The 20,063-nt window shown below is 49.4% G+C and overlaps 1 pseudogene; it reads right to left on the bottom strand.

Moving 5' to 3' along the window:
* Nucleotides 1–2,053: 2,053 nt before the first annotated feature.
* Nucleotides 2,054–2,172, bottom strand: LOC137615552 (5S ribosomal RNA; annotated as a pseudogene).
* Between the last annotated feature and the right edge of the window lie 17,891 nt (nucleotides 2,173–20,063).

The raw sequence follows: 20,063 nt of genomic DNA, 5'->3' as shown, positions 1-20,063 counted from the left end.
CTGCCGATGATTGGTGAATCGGCGATCTGTGAGCAGAAGATGGTAACTGACAGGCAGATGCAGACTGTCTGGTCAGTCAGCCAAGGACAGTTGGTAACTGATGAGTTGGTGATCGTCTTGGAGAGCCCTGAGAGACAGCAGAATGGTTTAATGATCATCAGTTATTATTATTATTATTATTATCACTAGCCAAGCTACAACCCTAGTTGGAAAAGCAAGAGGCTTTAAGCCCAAGGGCTCCAATAGGGAAAAATAGCCCAGTGAGGAAAGGAAATAAGGAAATAAATAAATGATGAGAATAAATTAACAATAAATCATTCTAAAACAGTAACAACATCAAAACAGGTATGTCATATATAAACTATTAACGTCAAAACAGATATGTCTTATATAAACTATAAAAAGACTCATGTCAGCCTGGTCAACATAAAAACATTCGCTGCAACTTTGAACTTTTGAAGTTCTACTGATTTAACTACCCGATTAGGAAGATCATTCTACATCTTGGTAACAGCTGGAATAAAACTTCTAGAATACTGTGTAGTATTAAGACTCATGATGGAGAAGGCCTGGCTATTAGAATTAACTGCCTGCCTAGTATTACGAACAGGATAGAATTGTCCAGGGAGATCTGAATGTAAAGGATGGTCAGAGTTATGAAAAATCTTATGCAACATGCATAATGAACTAATTGAATGATGGTGTCAAAGATTAATATCTAGATCAGGAATAAAAAATTTAATGGACCGTAAGTTTCTGTCCAACAAATTAAGATTAGAATCAGCAGCTGAAGACCAGACAGGAGAACAATACCCAAAACAAGGTAGAATGAAAGAATTAAGGGATTTTGACGAAGGAAAAATCTATTTCTGGGGAGAGACCAGTGACGCCCGGTGAAAAGGGTCCTTCTTTACACTTTTCTGATATAAATCTTCCAAATATACCAGAGAAAGATAAAAGCATGGAATGCAGAGGTTACTACCCTCGCGCGAGCACCTTGTGGGTGTCGTTTATAAAGCAGGGGCGTGTGAAAACCACTATTCACAGGCTGTCTTCCATTTAGATAATTCCTTCATCAAAGGGAAGGGCTGTAACAGAGGCCCTAGATACCTCACTTGAACCACGCCACCAACGCCTACCACGAGCGCCCTCTAGGACATCCTTCTGTTTTGGACTTGCTCGCTTGGTCGTAATTTTTTGTGCTCTTGGTATTTTTCCCGTTTCTTGATTTAATTCATCATGACTGAAGCTACAATCAAAACACTTCTTCAGAATAGATTGATCACCGAAAATCTTGTAAGACTTTCTCAATAAGCAAATTTTTTTGTGCAATTGAAGAAGACACAGACCTAATGTGTTTCTCAAAAGTAAATTTTCTGTCAAGAATCACACCTAAAATTTTAAAAGGGCCATTGATGATCAGCGCTCGATCGGTGAGCTAGAGATCAGCAAGCTGACGATTGGCTGGTCAGAGATCAGCCACCTGAGGTCGATGATCAGAGAAAGATGAGCTGCCTATGGCGATCTAGTGATCAGCAAGCTGACAACTGGATATTAACTGGCAATCGCCACGTTAGCAATCAGAGATCGTTAGCAATTGGTGAGACTAGAGGTCAATGATCAGAGTGAGATGAGCTAACAATTGGCGATCTGGTGATCAGCGAGCTAGTAATCAGCAAACGGTGATCTAGCGATCACTCACTTGATGACTTTTCATTGGTGGAAGATGAGCTAGAAATTGGCGATCGTGCTAATGATAGGCTGTTTGCAACGTTCAGATCGTGTTTGCTGACAGTGGCAGTCAGGAAAAAAATCCTGAAGAGATAGGGACCAAGAGTTCTCTGTGAGGAGTCTCGACCGATGGTAGATGCGATCGATTCGCCTTGGAAGATGGAATCTTCAGGATCTTGCACTCTTTTGTGAAGCCTCTTCCTTTTTTTCCCGGCGGGCATGCTGTAATGCGTTTGCGGGGAGGGGAATGGGGCAATAGTGACCTATCAATAAGTTTTCATTCTTTTAGCCTCTCGCGCGAGTGCGCAGGAGAGTGTTGGAATGCCAACAGCATCTGGTGTTCTCAGGCAATCACCCATCCAAGTGCTGACCAGACCCAACGTTGCTTAATTTCGCTAATCGGACAAGAAGCGGTGTTTTCAACGTGGTATGGCCGTTGACCAGCGTTGGCGCATAGGATGATGCTGGTGCTCAGTTTCTGCTGCAGCGCAGTTTTCGGTGAATATGCAGAAGAGCGCTGGCAAGGAGGCAAGAGCTGGTGCATTGGCGAGCGCCGGATCTGAGAGCACAAGTGCGCCGGAGAGCGTTAGCGTGCAGTAAGGCGCTGTGCAGTCTCCCCAGAATGCAGCAGGAGCGCGCGCATGGTTGCGCGAACGCTGGATCTGAGAACACAAGTGCGCCAGAGAGCGTTTGCGCGCAGTAAGGTACTGTGCAGTCTCTCTAGAATGAGCAGGAGCGGTCACGAGATAGTGCAGGCGGGGAGGCGCGCAGACCGGGAGGGCGCGATCACGGGCGAAATCTCTCGCGTAGGACAGCGCTGGCGCGCGTACGGGAGAGTGCTGGCGCGTGCACGGGACAGAGTACTGGTGCGCGCGTGTGTTGGCACGCACATACGAGAGAGGGTTGGCGCGATGGCAAGCAGGCGGGAAAGCGCTGACGTGTAGGAGAGCACTGGCGCGCAGGAGGACACAGGCACGCAAGAGGACACTGACATGCAGTAGAGTGCTGGAGCGCAGGAGATCATTGGCGCAGGAAAGCGTTGGCACGCAGGAGAGCGCTGGCGCGCAGGAGAGCATTTGGCGAGTAGGAGACCGAAGTTGCGCAGGTGCGCGATGAGGTTTCGGTGAGCTCTGTTGTGCCAGCAATCGTAGGTTGGCTGGTGAGCGCTGGCGAGCTGGCAAATGTTGCTCTCGGTGGTGAGGTTGTGCCGAGGACAAGCAGAGCCGTTGTAGAGCACTGACGAGTTGGAGAGCGTGAGCGCTCTGTAGAGCGTGACGGAGCAGGCTGGCGCTAACGAAATATTGGTGAGCGCTGGTGCACTGCAGGGCGCTGGCGAGCTGGAGAGCGTTGGCGCGCAGCTGCACACTTAGGTAGGGGCTCAGGAGGCTGGGATGTGCCCTTTGGAAGGGCGAACATCCACCAATGAAGATCGCGAACGATCCACAATAGAGTCCAGGACTGAAGTCCGAGGACTAGCTGCAGCGTCGTCAGCAGTAGTAATCCTCCGAAGAGGAGTCTCTATGAATGGCCCCTCTCGCGAATAAGAGAGGTGATCACTATGCAGGAGAGAACTGCCTGAGACTATGCTCCGCCCACAATGGAAGAGAGACTCAGCAAGGGGGGAGTGTAGTCTAGGCGAAGACAGCAACAGCAATTGGAGGCGATGAAGTGATGAAGATGCAGGGAAGTTCTCCCTTGGAAGGGAGAAACAACACCTCACTTGGAAGGGAGAGTAGTCTAACCCCTGGAGGCGAACCTCCTAGTAGCGCTCAAGATGATCTGACAAGAGCGCTGCCTGAGGAAGTGTAGCCACAGCTAGTTCCTCGAATATGAAGTGCTGACCAGATGCTGCCACGGGCGTACTTCTAAGGGATGACGCCCATGATGACGTCCTCTGAGAGATGGCAGCAACAGCAGATTCCGCAGGCATGAACTGAACAACTCTACTCCATCGGCACTCTTCGTCGAACGAAGAAGAACTGCATTGCTAACTGAGGAAAAATAAAATAAATTATGTAACAAAAAACTCCCACGGGAAGAACACCTAGTCCACTAGGGGAAGGGAGACCACCGGGGGAACAGACATAAATAAGAACTGCGCCCTTCCTTCCCCGGTCGACATCGACGGGAGAAGGGGAGCGGAGAGTAACTGTAATAAAAGAAGAATTACAATTATTCAAATCAGCCAAAAATATTCACTAATAGGAAGAACCACTGATCCTCCGATGGGAAGTGTTCCCCACTGAGAAGCTGAAAATGACAAATTCGTAGGTAATATGACAAATTCGAAGATAATTTGTATTTTTCCTAACCATACAAACCTTAGCTATTTACATTGGGTTTACCTTTTAGCGTAGCTGAAATGACGAGCCGTTAGAATTTAACGAGGGTGTATTACCCCCGCGCTAGTTAGCAGGGGGGTAGGGGAGTAGTAGCTAGCTACCCCTCCCCCCATCACACACCGGTGAATTGCTTCACTTTCACTTAGAGGTAGGACTTGTCTTGAGGGACAGGGCTGGCGGGCAAATATATGTAAATGGCTAAGGTTTGTATGGTTAGGAAAAATACAAATTATCTTCGAATTTGTCATTTGTTCCGTAACCGAAATACAAACCACGCTATTTACATTGGGTGACTTACCCCTTAGGAAGAGTGGAAAGTCCCCAGCCATACTGGCTTTGGCTTTACCCGGGGACTCAGAATCCGAGTGAGTCGCACTCGAGAAAAGGAGTCCCTGCACCTCACAAGTTCCTTGCTCCGCAAGGAACCGTGTGGCCTATATAAGCTTGTGTGTGAAGGAAGAAGTGTGACCCGTCCTAGGCAGTTGACCTGGAGTTCCAGAAGGAACTCTGGGTTAGGACGTTCCCAATACCACCTCGTCAGGGTATGGGGGACGCGACAGTATTGACTCAATACTCGGAACACAAGGAAGCATGGTTTACCTGCAGAGGTTTGAGGTCAGCTATGCAGAGACCAGGACAGGATGCTGCTTCCCAGTAGAGGGGATGATGAAGAAAGAAGTAAGGGCCAGACATATATCTTTCGTTCATGCAGACTAAAACCTGATAACAATGCCCTCAACCTTCTGCTACCTGTCCAAAAAGGAGCCTGAGGTTAGACCAGCTGTTGTGTAGCCACCACAGAGCGATAGAAACGTATCGATACTCCTGTGGGTCACGCCCTGCAGGAAGCGGGATGCGAAGGTCATTAGACGCTTCCAGACTCCAGCTTGTAGCACCTGCGTCACAGAGTAGTATTACTCGAAGGCGAGGGACGTTGCGATGTATCCGACATCGTGCTGTAGGGCAACGTGACGGGGGAGGGTCTGGATTCAGGTTGAGATGAATGTCCTTGAGTCCGAGCTGAAGAGGTATACTGGTGACTCTCCCCCGTGTCCTTCTTGTGCTCCCAACCCGGCTGCACGTGAGGACAAACTGCAGCTGTTCCCAAAGATAACCCCTCTATTCCTTTACTGGCAAGAAGGAGAAGGTTTTGGGTCATCAGATACAGAGTGGTGACTCGAAATCTTGAAGGAATTGGACCGAAGGGCCGGAACCACAAGATTCTGAGTCTAGCCAACAACTCAGGAGCGAACCTGAATGTTGCCTTCCCCCATTCCTTAGAAAGGGCGGAGTCGTACGAGACCAGGAAGATTGCTTACACACTGGCCGCGGCCAGAGTGAGCAGGAGCCCCAAGACGGAATACGATCAGAGGCCTGACGTAAAGGGTCTTGAGAAGATCTCTTAAGGGACTAAAAAGTCCGAGCCATGCTCCATGTTGGAGGTCTCACTCCGACTAGGGCAGGGACGTTCGCAGCTTCGCATGAGCGAGGAAAGGTCCAGCGGGAAGGAAAAAGTTAATCCTTTCAGCCTGAAGGTCCAGCGGGAAGGAAAAAGTTATTCCTTTCAGCCTGAAGGTCAAGGAAAGGCTGAGCGACAGGCTTCATTGCCGAGAGCGGAAAGGAGTTTCCTCCCGCCGAAAAGCAATAAGTTCGTTATTGCTGGAGAAGAGGCCTCAAGAGAAGAGGTATATCTCCCACGACACCAACCACAGAAGACTCCCCACTTCGCCTGGAAGACCCCTGCGGATGACTATCGCAGATGACGCGACCTCCGTACCGCGACTGTAGCGGGTTGTGTCTTCTTGAGGAGGAGGCGTAGTGTCTCCAGGCATGAAGCCGAAGCGACGCCCCGGCTCGTGAAAGATGTTGCAGTGTGGTTGTTTGAGTAGCCTGTGCCGTGGGAGAAGCTCTCCCAGGAGTTCCGTCAGGGAAGCAGAGGGTCCGGAAACCGTTCTGCGTATAATCCCAGTGGAGCTCTCAGGGCCATTGAAAGGTTGACAGACAACCTGGTCTTGTTGAGACCCATTCTCAACAGACAACAAAGGAGGGAAGACGCAGGCGTCGATGTTGTCCCACCATCACCGGAATGCATCTTGCCAAAGAGTCTCGGGGTCTGAGACTGGGGGGAAGAACAGCGGAAGCTTGAGGTTCCAAGCTGTCGCGATCAGGTCCCCCAGGCCAGGACTTGCTGGTTACTCAAGGTCAAAGACCCCCAGGTACACTCTCTCTACGAGGCTCTGCTCGGATAGTCGGAGAGAACATTCCTCTGCCCAGAATGAGCGAGCCGATGGTGGTATTGAGAGGATCTCAAATCATCTCAGTATCTCTACTGCAAGATGCGAAGGTATGAAAAAGCGTCCCTTGCTGGTTAGAACACGCCAGTACCATGAAGTCGTCGCGCACGGAGCGACTCGGCAGGAGCTGTAGGATCTGTAGAGGGGCCAGGCTACGGCCCCTAAGCCTGCCTGAAGGATGGAGAGGTATCCTTCAGGTCCTGACCATAGGCCTGGACCGGAACATGCCCCCCCCCCCCTTTTCTTTGACGAGTCTGAGAACAGCATCAAAAATGTGGGGAAAGGACGAGAATATCCCCTCCCATCAAGAGGTTCCAAAGGTCAACACCCATTGCAGGTCTAATCGTTCCGCTCGTCCCATAGGGGCGAGAAAGTCCGGTTAATCGTTGCATTGAAACCACCGGAACTTGGGCCGCCCCACAGGGAACTTATCCTGAGGCGACCATTCGGAACTTTAGACGGGTCAATGAGGAAAAGAGACCTAGGAAACGTTCCAAGGTAGGGCTGAAAGCTCTGCCTGACTGAAAACAGGTACTGCGACTCTCAGCCTTGCCACAGTCAACTGAAGGGAAGGCTCGGAGGAGGCGGCAACAGAATCTGGCGTCCCCAGGCGGTCACCCATCCAAGTACCGACCAGACCGACGTTGCTTAACCTAGCTGGACGGACGAGAAGCAGGGTTTCCAACGTGGTAAGGCCGTTGACTTAATATTATGGCTAGATACTCCAGATGTTGAGGCCGAAGAAGAGAAGGCTCCTAGCAAATTACCATGAACCCCCACTCATGGTAAGGATCCGGAAGCTTGTCCCGGCGTTGAAGAAGGTCGAACCCGAGCCTACCGGAGTTGACCAGACCTCCAATAGGCGAAGGAGGCGGAAGCCTGCTCCTGAGTGGCCATGAGAAAAGCAGGGAGAGTTCTCTGGGGAAAAACCTGCGATGCCACAGCGGGATCGCCACACTGCATCTTAAGCAGGAATACCTGTAGTCTAGGCTGAATTCCAAGAGCTTCCTGGAAGATGGATGGAATGGAAACTGAAAGTACCCGTCCTTCCGATCCAGGGCCTAAGGAGTCCTGTCGCCTCGTTACCAGTCTCATCGATTCTGCTGTTCCACGCTGGACGAAGTTTGTTCGACAAACTTGATCAGAGCTGAGAGGTCGACTACGGAATTCCCGTCTCAGATACTTTCCTAAGAGAAAGGATCGACTGAAGAAGCCGGGGGGGGTGAAGCCATCGACGATCCTATGGAGGACCTTCTCCTAAGGCATGGATCATTCTGCCCAAACGGGCAAACTCTTGCCGACCCTATGGCATAGAGGTTCAGTGACACTGAATTCGCTGACAGAGATGGCAGGCGCGATATCCTTGGCTGATCACGGAGATCGTGCAGGAATCGGCATCGGGAAGCTGTTATCCGGATGAGTAACCTTAGGCATCCTCCCAGCGTGAAACCTGCAAGGGGAGGTTGCCAATCCTAGAGTTCGTGAACTCTGCCGCTCCCTCTAGGATTATGCCCCCCAGGAGAGCCTCCCGTGCTACCTGTTCCTGACAGGAGTGGACTGCTATTGGACACCTTGTCTCAGTTGTCGTAGCCGGTCCGATAACTTAGGCCGACGAGGGTGAAAGAAAGAGGCGCTGGAGCCCTGCAGGGTCTGGAAGAAAGCGCCTTGGAGGAGTGAAAACGGAAGTCGACTTCCTCCGCACAACCGCTGTCTATGTCTCTGTCCTTGGGCACAAACAAGCTCTTGCCAAGCATGGAAGGGTGTCTGAGGTCGTCGACATCCACGGATGAGACACCCGAAAGGAAGCCCTCGGTCATTGCGTCCAGATGGTCCAACATCGAGCTTGCCCGCAAGTTCGAAACTTGGCGACGAAACGCCAAGGTGCTTGAGCCCTAGAGGAGGAAAAGTACCCATGATCTTCCTGTAGCTTCCTTGAACAAAACCTCGGGTTGCAATCGAGGAGGGAAAGGACCTGGTAAGCCCCTTTCACGAGATGGAGAAGAGGAAGGGGTAAACCAGTCACCCCTTGGCCGATGGAGAAATCCCGAACGGAAAGCTCCCTGGCAAAACCCTTCCAGGGAATGACGGGGAAGGGCTTACCCAGGTTCTGGAAAGAAGAATGTTGCTCAGACCTCCCTGAAGATTCTTCCTGCTCTTGCATGTGCCATGCTCTGCGCTTACGGGGTGAGGCCGTGTTCTGGAAATAGGCTCCAGAAGATTCGCCAGGCTGGCCATGCTGCGAAACCCCAACGGGAATCGCGGTTGCAATCGCCCTGGCGCTCGCGCGATGGTAAATCAATGGTTTGCGCGTGGCCGAACGTGGAAGCGCCCATGCGCGGGCACGCAGGAACGCAAATGAAAGTGCGCGAAGGAGCGCAGAAGGAGGGCGAGCGTGGTAGGAAGGGCGAGAGCTGGTGGCCGGCGAGCGATGACCCGTAGGCAAGCAATGGATACTGCAGGAATCAAGCCGACGTTTGCGCGATGAAACACCGTCGGTTCGCGCGACGGAACACCGTCGGTTCGCGCGACGGAACACCGTCGGTTCGCGCGACGGAACACCGTCGGTTCGCGCGACGGAACACCGTCGGTTCGCGCGACGGAACACCGTCGGTTCGTGCGACGGAACACCGTCGGTTCGCGCGACGGAACACCGTCGGTTCGCGCGACGGAACACCGTCGGTTCGCGCGACGGAACACCGTCGGTTCGCGCGACAGAACACCGTCGGTTCGCGCGACGGAACACCGTCGGTCCGCGCGATGGAACACAGTTGGTCCGCGCGACGGAACACCGTCGGTCCGCGTGACGGAACACTGTCCGTCCGCGTGATGGAATACCGTTGGTTCATGCGCGGGCGAACATTGGAGTGCATGTGCGCGGTCGCGCATGAGCGTAGGCACGCGGGCACGTGGACATGCGGTCGCGCGGGCACGTGGGCGTGTGGACGCGCAGGCACGTGGGCGCACGGGTGAGCGCAGGCGATCGGGAGACCAATGACGCGTAGGCGGGCGATGGCGCGTTGACGAGCGATGGCGCGTTGACGAGCGATGGCGCGTTCTGGCGAGCGATGGCGCGTTCTGGCGAGCGATAGCCCGTAGGCGAGTGAAGGCGCGTCGGCAAGCGATGGCGCGTCGGCAAGCGATGGCGCGTCGGCAAGCGATGGCGCGTCGGCAAGCGATGGCGCGTCGGCAAGCGACAGCGCGTTGGCGAGCGGTGGAGCGTTAACAAAACGCTAGCGCGCAGGTGAAGAATCGCGCGGGCGCGTAGGCGATTGCCAACGCGAGTTGACTAGTGATGGTTAGCGCGCATCGCGCTAACAGAAGGCGCGCAGGTGCATCAGGAAGGTGAGCGCTGAAGCAAGCTGTTAATCAGGCGATCCTAGATAGTCAGAAATAACCGTTGGCGCCCATTGGTGCGTGGCAGAAAAGGGCGCGCAGATGTGCGCTGGCGATTGAAGAAAGCTGGCACACAGAAGGACAGAAGTAAAGGTGAGCACTGGCGAGCAGGAGGAAGATCTACGGCAAGACTCAGCTACCGGAGATCGTGGTCCACAGCAGGCGAGCGCTAGATCACTACTGATGGTGTCCAGGGGAACTGACACGCGTGGCAGATCGATGGCGATCGTTGACGCGTAGGAGATCGCTGACGAGCAGCCGAACGTTGAAGCGTCTATGGTCGCTGGCGAGCTGGTGATCGCTGGCGAGCAGAAGGCAACGCGTGGAAGCCTGTGCGTAGAAGAAGAGTCCTTGTCCAAGACCTGAACCGAAGTTCTAGATCGCGAGGGCGAACGTGGGCGCACAGGGCACGTAACAGGAACCAACAGGAACAGCAGAGATGATCATCATGAGAGCGCTGACGAACAGGAGAGCGCTGGCGAACAGGAGCGCGCTAGCGATCAGGAAAGCGATGATGAGCAGGAGAACGCCTGTGCGCTAACACTGAGCAGGAGAGCAGGAGAGCGCCTGTGCGCTAACACTGAGCAGGAGAGAACACAGCAGAAGGGCGCGCAGGGGAACCCTGACACGCAAGGGAAGAACCCCTATGGAAGGCAACCCTTTGCCCCGAAGGGATCGTTGTCCGTCGGGAGACTGATGTCCATCGGAAGACCATAGCCTGTCCGCCGGGAAACTGATGTCCGTCGGAAGACCGTTGTCCGTCGGGAAGACCGTTGCCCGTCGGAAGACGAGGTCAGACTGCTGTCCATCTGCACCAGGGGCAGAAGATCAAGAAAAAGGAGTTGTAGGCTGGAAACGGAGATTGAAAAAGGCGCCTCTTAGCACCCTTATAGGGAGATGTGAGGCCCTTACGACGTAGCGGACGGTGAGCCTTACGGCGAAGGAGGCCAACAGCAACAACAGCAGAAGAGTCCTCCGAAGAGGAGTCTCTATGAGTGTACTCTCTCGCGAACGAAAGAGAAACACTTCGTAGAAGAGACGGGTCAGCCAGTGACCTAAAAGGAGCACTCCTCCGAAGAGGGGCTCCTGCAGTTGCCCAGCCCCTTGAGCGTAACTGCAGGTGCGACCGCTCAGCACCAAGAGCATAGTCGCACGAAAAAAAGGCAAGAGAAGAACCCCCCAAAAGGGTAAAAACTCAAGCCTGGACAGGAAAAACTTCCCTCGGAAGGAAAGTTACCCACCCAAGGAGGCGAGCCTCCGAGTGTTCTAAAATGAACTGGAGAGCTGTCAATCGTCACGGGAGTACTTCCAGAAGAAGGAAACACGCCCCTGACGAAGATCTATAGGGGAGGCAGCAATAGCCGAATCTCCAGGCCTCAACAAGACAGCTCACTCCGATGTCACATTACAGAAACGAACTAGATCGGTAACTGTAAATAAAATAAAACAAAAACCATTACTTAACATTCATTCCCCCGGGAAGGCTCCGAAGAGGAATCCCGAGGGAAAGGAACACAAGAATTACACAACAGGCACGTGCCCTCACAACCACTTACAGTCACGGAAGGAGAGCTGTAACCAACACAGAATTATAACAATTATAATTATGTAACTATGTAATTATGTAATTTAAAAATGAATGAACACTAAAGAAAGAACGAAAACCCCGAAAGGAATCGTTCTAAAAGCTGAAAAATCAACAAATACAATTAGATTCATAAACTAATTCAGACAAAACGTACGGCGTAGCAACCCCCCCACACGGGAAGGAAGCTGCAAAGGCGTAGTAAGTAACGTAGTAAAAGGGTGAACGACCTCAAGAGAGAGAGAGAGAAAGACCGAAGTCAAACTCGATCGCGACCCATGAAATTACACCATGGTGGCCTAACTGCCGAGGGCTCCACGGAGATATCGTACACTACACACACAACCACAAACTCTGAAAAGGAAACTTACTGATTTCTATACTCAAATATATACATAAACATGAGAAAATGTTTACATATATATTGAGTAAAAGAAAAGTAAGTGATTAAGTAAAGACAAAACAAACAATGGCTGCCAAGCGAGGACAAAGACAGAGACGTCTGTCCATGTCCGAGCCAAAAGTGAAAGTGAAGCAATTCACCGGTGTGAGGGGGGGAGGGGTAGCTAGCTACCACTCCCCTACCCCCCTGCTAACTAGCGCGGGGGTAATACACCCTCGTTAAATTCTAATGGCTCGCCATTTCAGCTACGCTAAAAGGTAAACCCAATGTAAATAGCGTGGTTTGTATTTCGGTTACGGAACAATTGTATTTTTCCTAAATATATAAACCTTAGCTATTTAATAGGGGTATTACTTTCGGCGTAGCTGAAATGACGAGCCATTAATTTTTAACGAGGGTTTACTACCCACACCGCTAGTTAGCGGGGGTAGGGGAGGGTAGCTTGCTAACCCCCCCCCCCCTCTCAAAACACCTGTGCTTGAGCTCACTTAGCTTGGAGGTAGGACTTCAAGGGGGACAGGGCTGGAGGGCAAGTTTGGTTAAACAGCTAAGGTTTGTATAGTTAGGAAAAATACAAATTATCTACGAATTTGTCATTTGTTCCGTAACTGGAATACAAACCACGTTATTTAATAGGGGTGACTCACCCATTAGGAAGGTTGGATATCCCAGCCGGTCTGGCTTTTGGCTTTGCCCGGGGACTCCTTATTTGAGTGTGTAAGCACCCAAGAAATAAGGAGTCCCTGCACCTCGCTAAAACCTTGCTACGCAAGGTCTGCGGCCTACGCAAGCTGTGTGTGAAGGTATGAAGAAGAGTGACTCGTCCTAGAAAGTTGTTCTGAAGTGCTTTAGATGGAAACTTATAGACTAGGACTTTCCCAATACCACCTTGTCAGGGTATGGGGACGTAACAGTATTAATATACTAGGAACACAAGGGAGCATGGTTTACCTGCAGTGGTTTGAGGTCAGCTATGCAGAGAACCCAGGATGCTGCTTTCCCCAAGAGAGGGGATGATGAAGAAAAGAATAAGGGCCAGTCAAACCTTTTCATTCATACGGACTAAAACCGGGTAACAATGCCCTAAACCTTCTGCTACTTGTCCAATAAGGAGCTTGAGGTTTTAAACCAGCTGTTGTGCAGCCACCACAGGACCGATAGAGAACGTATCGAGTCTCCTGTGGGTCACGTCTTCAGGTAGTGGGATGTGAACATTGTTTGACGTTTCCACACCCCAGCTTGAAGAACCTGCGTCACTGAAAAATTTCTTATGAAGGCCAGGGACGTAGCTATGCCCCTGACATCATGTGCTCTGGGGTGACGTGATGGAGGAGGGTCTGGATTCAGTGCCAGGTCAATGACCCTACGAGTCCATGCTGAGATGGTGTTCTTGGTGACCCTCCTCTTAGTCCTTCCTGCGCTGACGAATAGTGCTGGTACACAAGGACAGGCTGCGGCTGTTCTTTTGAGGTACAGCCTCAAGCTCCTTACTGGGCATAGTAAGAGATGGTCTGGGTCATCAGTTACAGTACAGAGACTAGAAATCCGGAAGGAGTCAAATCGAGGATCCGCTACTCCTGGATTCTGAGTCTTAGCAATAAACTCAGGGACGAAGCTGAACGTCACCTCCCCCCATCCCCTTGAATGGGCAATGTCATACGAGAGACCATGAAGTTCGCTGACTCGCTTTGCCGAGGTCAAAGCTAGCCGGAATACCATCTTCCAGGTTAGGTGGCGATCTGATGCCTGGCGTAATGGTTCATAGGGAGGTCTCCTAAGAGACCTGAGAACTCGAACCACGTTCCATGGGGGAGGTCTCACTTCCGACTGAGGGCAGGTAAGTTCATAACTACGTATGAGTAGGGAAAGTTCTAGCGATGAGGAAATGTCCATTCCTTTCAGCCTGAAGGCGAGACTTAAGGCTGAGCAATAGCCTTTCACTGCCGAGACTGAAAGGCGCATTTCTTCACGCAAATACACGAGGAACTCCGCTATTGTTGGAATAGTGCATCGAGTGGAGAGATACCCCTTCCACGACACCAACCACAGAAGACTTTCCACTTGCCTGATAGACTACTGCTGAAGACTTTCGCAGGTATCCAGACATCCTGATCGCAACTTCTTGCGAAAATCCTCTCTCAGAGAGGAGATGCTGGATAATCTCCAGGCGTGAAGCCATAGTGAACCTACGGCTTTGTGGAAGATGTTGGCATGTGGTTGTTTGAGTAGATCGTGTCGTGGAGGGAGTTCTCTTGGTGGCTCTGTTAGGAGTTGCGTGATGCCATAGCGGAGCTATGAGGGTCATTGAAAGATTGACCAATGTTCTGGTCTTGTTGAGTACCCTCCTCATCAGACAGAACGGGGGAAAGGCGTTAACGTCGATGTTGTCCCACCATCATTGGAAAGCATCTTGCCAGAGAGCCTTGGGGTCTGGGACTGGGGAACAGTATAACGGGAGCCTGAAGTTCAGGGCCGTTGCGAAGAGGTCCACTGTCGGAGATCCCCACAAAGTCAGGACTTTGTTGGCTATTAGATAATCCAAAGACCACTCGGTACTCACTATCTGAGAGGCTCTGCTCAGGTTGTCGGCAAGCACATTCCTTTTGCCCGGAATGAAGCGTGCCGATAGTGGTATCGAGTGGATTTCGCCCCATCTCAGTATCTCTACGGCTAGATGGGATAGTTGCTGCGAAAAAGTACCTCCTTGTTTGTTGATGTAGGCCACTACTGTGGTGTTATCGCTCATCACCACCACAGAGTGACTTGCCAGGTACTGTTGAAGGGCCAAAAAGACGGCCTTCATCTCTAGGAGATTTAGGCAGAGGTACTTTACTGACTCTAACCAGAGGCCTGAGGTCATGTGGTGCAGCACGTGGGTCCCCCACCCTTTTTTTGAAGCGTCCGAAAACAGCATCAAATCCGGAGGGAGGACGAGAAGATCCACTCCTTTTCGTAGGTTCTCGTCTGCCACCCACCACTGGAGATCCGTCAGTTCCGCAGGTCCCATGAGGATCTGGATGTCCGGGGAGTCGTACGCTTGATTCCACCAGGACTTGAGTCGCCACTGGAGGGCTCTCATCCTGAGGCGACCATTGGGAACTAGACGGGCCAGCGATGAAAGGTGACCGAGGAGACGTAACCACGATTGGGCTGGAAGTTCTTCCTCAGCCTTGCTATCCTGTCGTCTGATGGGAAGGCTTTGTGGAGAGTGGTGTCTATAATCATGCATAGGTATACCAGTCTTTGAGTGGGAAGCAGCGAAGACTTCTCGAGATTTACCATGATCCCCAGATCTTGGCAAAGTCTCAGAAGTTTGTATCGGTGTTGAAGAAGGGTTGACACTGAGTCTGCTAGGATTAACCAGTCGTCCAGGTAACGGAGGAGACGGATGCCAATCCTGTGTGCCCAAGATGATACTAGGGTGAACAATCTGGTGAAGACTTGTGGTGCTGTGGAGAGACCGAAGCACAGCACCTTGAACTGGTACTTTCTGTTGTCTAGGCTGAATCTTAAGTACAGTAGACCCCCGCCATACGACATTAATCCGTTGCAGAGTTGGTATCGTATGGTGAAAATGTCGTATGACGGGAAATAGAATAGCTAATGCGTGCAAAACCCCAGGTAAAATTATCAAAATTTTATATACATATTAAAATTTAGTAACAAAATATTATAGTAAGCACTGTACTACAGTATATTTATATATAATATACATGTACTGTACAGTATATAATTAATTTACATTATAAATAAAAATTATATACTGTACTGTACACCTTTGGAGTGACGTAACTTGAGCTGGTAGTGGGTGGACACAGAGGGGGGAGGAGACGGCAGATATAAAAATGTATCAATGCTAATTATGTTATGTACACTTAATAATAAATTTATTCTTACTATTAAACACTTAAAATTAAAAATGCTTTTTTTTATTATTTTTGTCTTTTGAAATTTTTTTTTATGATATTTTTTTAGCACTTAAAAAATTACTAATTTTTAGCTTTTTTAATAGAATCACTTATATCATCTTTGCTTTCTGACACTTCTGTTTTGGAGAAATATCTATCCAAAGAAGCCTGTTTCTGACGACTTCAAAATATTTCTAAAATGACTCATACACTTGTCATTAACACTCTCCAGAAGACAACCTGTGTGAAGTTTTTCTGGGTGTTTTTATCAATAAATCTTGTAAGGTTTTCATACCAACCTATAGCTTCCCTTATTTCTGCCGATGTCGTTTCTTAATTAAGTCTCCCCCCCCCGTCCTCGCCACCACTAGAGCTGTGCTCTTCTTGAATGATGGTCGACTGCATTGCATCCAACTCCTTCAAGTCTTCAGTCGTAAGCTCCTCCCTGTGCTCCTCAATAAGGTTATGGACGTCAACCTCATCAACAACAAACCCCATGGACCTCCCGATTGAAATTATTTCCTCAACATCACCCTCAGGGGCAGGATCATCAACGGCCTCGTCTTTGGTTGAGGGTTCGGCCATGGCTAACGAATTAAAGTTGGAATTAAACACTAAATTGCACAAAAAATACGATATCGCAAGCACTCACACAAGATCAAATCTTTACGAAACGCACACGAGATTCTGAACTGAGCGCGCGATTAAACATCTCTCTCAGGCATTGTGGGAGGGATTTCGGCCAATAGCGTATCGGCATCTTAGTGACGCCGTGACGCTGACCAATAGCAGACCAGCTACTTAGTGACGTATGCAATGACGTATGAGCGTGGTGGTAGGCGAGTGACTCGCACAGTCGTACGCGTAAAAACTGCTAAGTTTGAATTTTCGAATTCGATGCCGTAGGGTGGGGAAAATGTCGTAACGAGGGGACGAAAAAACATCGTACAGTGGTACCTCTACATACCAATTTAATCCGTTCCAGAACCAACTTCGGATGTAGAAACGAATTTTCCATAAGAATACATTGAAATAGGATTAATCCGTGGTTGAGCCCAAAACCTATGATAACTTCTTAATAAACTACTACATATAATTTCCCATGAGAATAATGCACACTAAATTAGATAATAGACATGTAAATAAGAAGAATTAGCAAAAAATGATAAATAAGAAACGGGTTTTTAGCATCACTTTACCTTAGAAACTCCAGCGCAGGTGTTGTTAGTCTTGCTATGCAGAGAGGTGACGGACGGGCGGCGAGGAGGTAGAGAGGTTAACTACGATAAACGTACACTACCGTAACTTATTCTAACTTACACTAAGTGAACTTTAACATAACTTAGCTTATACTTTTTTTTATTTTTATATTTTATATTATTATGATATTTTGATTATAAAAGGGATTTTGACGTAGGAAAAATCTATTTCTGGGCGAGGGACCTGTGCCGCCCAGTGAATAAGCTCCATTTAGCACTTATTCTTAGGTAATTTACTGCTAAATATACCAGAGAAAAAATGTAAAGGAGTGCTAGGTTAACTAGCTCGCTCACCTATTGGTATCGGTATAAAATTGGGCGTATAATCCAGAGGTCCCGCACTATTTAGATTCATCCACGACAGAAACCCCAATAGAGGAGAGCCGTTCAACCTCACTCGGTACTACTAACACTGCATCCGCTCAGAACCCAACTCCTTAGCACCCAAAGTTTGGGGACTCCAAGGGAGAGGAGCTGGGAGGGTTCACTGGGCGGCACAGGTCCCTCGCCCAGAAATAGATTTTTCCTACGTCAAAATCCCTTTTCTGGGCTCGAACCTGTGCCGCCCAGTGAATCTATACAAGAGAAATGTCACCAAACTTGCAAAATAAAGGAAAAAACATAAGCGTAAGGGAAATACAGGATGCTTTAATCAGAGATGAGTACCAAAAAACAATTATAAGGGTATCTTAAATATGAACATAAATCCACTTGGTAGACAATTGACAAATAAGGTAGGTATAATAATGCCGTGAGTGATAATATATACAGATACTCAGGAGTTTTAAAAATTTACAAATATAATAACAGTATTCAGGTGCGAGACCAACGAATACAATAGGGTATAAATGAGGCAGGTAAGAGGGAGAGATAAAGAGACAAGGCATTAACCTGTGAGTTACCTGGGAGTAACTACGCTCCCTGCAGCTACTGTAGAAAATTTTAGGGCTTCCAAATGTTTAAGGTAGTGTTTCTTGAACACTGACGGTGATTTCCACCCTGTATACCTGGAAAGGTCCGTAAAATTCATGTGGTGAAAAAAGTTCACCGAAGTAGCAACCGCTCTGATATCATGTGCAAGAGGAAAAGAGTCAGGGCTAGCTTGTTTAATAAAATACAAAATTTGTTGCCTGATCCCTTTAATAGTAATGGTACCGCCTTGTTCTCTAACGAATAGAGGCCCCGAGGAGTTAGAGGAGGTCCGGGATAAATAAGACCTAAGAGTAGTAACAGGGCACAGAGACGGGTCTTGCGTGAGGGGAACAATTTTCCAGGAGGACCATCTGTTCTGAGGGTCTTCGTTCTTAGCCAAAAAGAATTTGTTAGGTGAAAGAAGGACCTCTCCCGAAGGCAGGAACTCAATATGACCCGGGTCTCTCGACAAGGCTGCCAGTTCAGAAATTCTTGCCCCGGAAGCCAAGCTCACCAGGAAAAGTGTTTTCCTGAGAAGGGGAATGTAATCACAAGAACTGTTAAGGGTATCAGAAGCCAATTTGAGTACATCATTAAGGAACCAGGTCACCGGGGTAGGACGAGTAACCGGTTTCAGTCTGGCACAGGCTTTCGGAATTGAAGCTAACAAAGAGTCGGATAAGTCTATGTTAAAACCCACTAGGAAGATCTTTTTCAAAGCAGATTTAATAGTGGTGATAGTATTGGCTGCCAGACCTGATTCTAATAAAGATCTAAAGAAAGTGACTGTAAGGTTCAAGTTCATACAGTTCACGTCTGAGTCTATCAAAAATTTTGCCAACTTTTTAACTGCAGAGTCATACTGGCGGATGGTGGAATCCCGTTTATCCGATTCTAGGAACAGGGTGTTTTGAGGATCAATATTGGCACCATGCATGGCCGCAAACTTCATAAAGTCCATAAAGTTAGGGCGCTCTGAATGTTTGAGAAAGCGTACACAACGCGTGTTTGTACTATCTGAGACAGAACCGGATTGGGTATCGGGTGAGGGTATAGTCTCAACTCTCGCAGGAGAGGATACCAGTTGCTCTTGGGCCAGTTGGGTGCGACCAAGGCTACTTGTCCCTTGAAGGATCTCAGCTTGTCTAGAACTTTCAGCAAAAGATTCACCGGGGGAAAGAGATAAATCTTTTCCCAGATGTCCCAATTCTGAGACATGGCGTCTGTGGCGTAAGCCTGAGGGTCTAGATTGGGAGCCACATATACTCTCAATTTGTGGTTGGACTCCGTGGCGAAGAGGTCCACTTGGAGACCGGGAACCTGAGAGAGAATCCACCGAAATGACTTTAGATCGAGTGACCATTCCGATTCTAGAGGGGAGGTCCGGGACAGGGCGTCTGCCACTACATTCCGGACTCCCGCCAGGTGGACAGCTGAAAGATGCCAACGGTTCAAGGCTGCTAGGGAGAATATGGCTACTAGAACATGGTTCAGAGGCCCTGACTTTGACCCGCCTCTGTTGAGGCAGCGGACCACCACTTCGCTGTCGAGGACCAGACGAAGGTGTTGTCTCTTGGGAAGAGCGAGACGTTTCAGGGTTAGAAGAACTGCCATGGCCTCCAGCACACTGATGTGAAATTGGCGGAACAAGGGGGACCAAAGACCTTGAACTTTCCTGAGCTGAGAATAGCCGCCCCAACCTGATAAGGATGCGTCCGTGTGAATGATTAACTTCGGAGGCGGAAATCGAAGGGGAACTGACTTTGACAGACTGTTTGCTCTTGTCCAAGGAAGAAGTCTTTCCCGTAGAATGGGAGGAAGGCGGACTTTCCTGTCCCGGAGCTTCCGGTTCGCCCTCGAACGCCAGACACGATTGATATCTTTCAATTTTGCCTTCAGAAGAAGATCCGTCACTGAGGCAAACTGAAGTGACCCCAGAATCCTCTCTTGGAGTCGTCTGGAACTTACTTTGTCTTTGAGAAAGCGTTTGGTGTTCCTTGCAATCTCTAACCTCTTGGGTTTGGGAAGACACAGAGTATGAGATATAAGATCCCATTGCAGGCCGAGCCATTGGAACTTCGATTTTGGAAGAAGACGGGACTTCTTGAAGTTGATCTGGAAGCCTAGAGATTGAAGATAATGGATGACTTTGTGAGTGGCTTTTAGGCAATTTTGGGAGGTGTCTGACCAAATGAGCCAGTCGTCCAGATAGGCTACTACTTGAATCCCTTGATTT

This window comes from Palaemon carinicauda, chromosome 21 (assembly GCF_036898095.1).
Source record: "Palaemon carinicauda isolate YSFRI2023 chromosome 21, ASM3689809v2, whole genome shotgun sequence".
Taxonomy (NCBI): domain Eukaryota; kingdom Metazoa; phylum Arthropoda; class Malacostraca; order Decapoda; family Palaemonidae; genus Palaemon; species Palaemon carinicauda.
The sequence above is the reverse complement of the archived record's forward strand: the minus strand, read 5'-3'. Positions and strand labels throughout refer to the sequence as shown.